Consider the following 2,336-nt stretch of genomic DNA (forward strand, 5'->3'; position numbering starts at 1 on the left):
AGACAAGCCCAAGCCAATGTCTGCATATGTCTTTCCTGTCAGCTCATTTCAGGCCCATCTTTAGCCCATAGAGTTAATCCTAGAGGACTTCACTATAATCATATTTGGCAAACTGATGTTAGTCATGAGCCTTCCTTCGATAAACTTAAATTTATTCATGTAACTATTGATACTTATTCTAAATTCATGCCACCCCTTCATCAAGAGAAAACAAAATCACATCTTGTTCTTATCTTCTTGAATGTATTATCATTATGGGTGTCCCTAAACAATGAAATAAGATAATGGCCCCTGCTATACTGGCCTAAAGTTTACTCATATTCTCTAAGATATTCAAATATAACATGTTACTTGAATTCTTCATAAACCTACTGGCCAAGCCCTTATAGAACACACTCACCACACTCTCATGGCTTATCTTAAAAAACAAAAAAGAGGGAATCCCTCTACACCAGGGGAATCCCTTCAAAATAGGCTCTCCAGAGCTTTACATACTATTAATTTGTTAAACCAATTCATATTATAAAATCTCCATATCCAAAGGATGGTATACCTCCTGTCTTACATATTCTAATATTACCAATTTAAATATCTCCTTCATAATTCCTCTATAAAGACAAGCACAGATCTGGGTTCCAGTTCCTACAAATCTTAGAATCAGCCCTTAGCCTCCAGTGCCCTAAAAGATTTTTGCTGTCCTTGTTTTTGCCATTTTTCTTTACAATAATTCATTATTTTTTATTGTTGGGTAGTATTTCATTATATAGACATTTATCTATTCCTTTCTAGAAGGTCATTTGGATTGCTTTGCAAGTAGGACTATTATAAATAGAACCACTATAAATATTTATGTACATGTCTTTGTGTAAGCATAAAGTTTCATTTTTAAAGGGAAAACACCCAAAAGTGTACATTTTAACTTTTCTAGAAACTGCCAAGATGTTTTTCAGAATGGTTGTACCATTTCACATTCTCATCAACAAAATATGAGAGTTCCAGTTGTTCCACATACTCACTGGCACTTCAATGTATTTTTATGTTAGCCATTGCAATATGCAGCGGTTCACACAAAGAGTTTTAAGTGAGGAAATGACATGGTTAAATATGGGAAGTTCAGAGAGGGAAACCAGTTAGTAATACAGTAATGTAGACACGAGGCACAGGTAGTCTGGACATGTGAAGAAGAAATGAAACAGTGGGATTTGAGGAGTCTAAGATGAGCTGGGGGTTTCTGCCTCATCAAGACCCCAGAGATCCACAGAGAGAAGTTATTAAAGAATTCTACTGCGAAGAACCAGAATGAGTTGGTGAGGAGTGCAACAGCCTCTCTTCCTTGTTTGCTGTGAATTCCCATGCAGATGATTGAACCAAACAGCTTGGCTCCATTTGCTAAGGAAAATTTACATCCTGCTCTGTGGGGGAAAGACATGTTTATCTGCCAGCATGTGTTTGCAGAGTTATAAACCTGCCAACAGCCAGCATTCTGGGAGTGACCTATGCTGGTTGTAAACATAAATGCAAATGTCCTGATCATGAATTGAGGAAGAGCCCCAAGTATGCAGCAGCATGGGAAGGAGACAGAAAACCCCTCTGAACATCCAAATAAGTACTGCATCCTTCATAGGAGTTAATGAACTTTTCTTGTCTAAATGACTGAATTTGAAGTATTATTTTCATGGGTTCCAATTGTTCTTAAAATCCTGGAAAGTTCTAAATTTTAAAGTGTAATATCAGCAAAAGGGGCTTCTAATTAGAAGCTGCTACTTTTAAATGATAAGTGAGGCTTTCATTTAATATGGGTTTGGATAGGCTGAGTATCATGGCTTTGGCTGTTAGGGAAAGGAAACTTAAGAGGGTACTCTAAGGCTTCCTTCTGAAAGACAGGTCTGAAGTATCCTGACCAACTCATATGGGCTAACCCAATGATGGGTTCCAAGGTGATGAAGCCTCAGCAGAACTGACTTCCACTCTGCAGAGTCCTCCAGTAAGTTCTCTTCCTCTCAGCTCTGTGGAATCCATCATTCTCAAGAGCTCCAAATATTGTACTTTACTGTAGGATTTTTAAAGCCCCTTCTTATCCTAGTTTTTATTTAAATCCCACTGTAACTCTAGCATTATTATCCCAATTCTCTATTGAAGAAACGGAGGTTTAGAGTGGTATGCATGAGATTAAAAACTCGGGCTTTTAGATTCTGTATCCAGTGCAGCCTTCCAGCATCCTTAATCCTTACCTTTTGTTAGTATTACTCTAATAACCAAAGCAAATTGGATGTTATCACAATGTGACTAGTTTGGATAATGTTCTTCTGTTGGACTTGCTGCTCCCTCCACTTTCT

At 37.6% G+C, this 2,336-nt stretch overlaps 1 pseudogene; it reads right to left on the bottom strand.

Moving 5' to 3' along the window:
• The window catches only part of LOC102489396 (vacuolar protein sorting-associated protein 29 pseudogene), a 15,477-nt pseudogene extending 13,458 nt beyond the window's left edge, over positions 1 to 2,019 (bottom strand).
• Between the last annotated feature and the right edge of the window lie 317 nt (positions 2,020 to 2,336).

Source organism: Tupaia chinensis, unplaced genomic scaffold (assembly GCF_000334495.1).
Source record: "Tupaia chinensis unplaced genomic scaffold, TupChi_1.0 Scaffold150208_1, whole genome shotgun sequence".
Taxonomy (NCBI): Eukaryota; Metazoa; Chordata; class Mammalia; order Scandentia; family Tupaiidae; genus Tupaia; species Tupaia belangeri.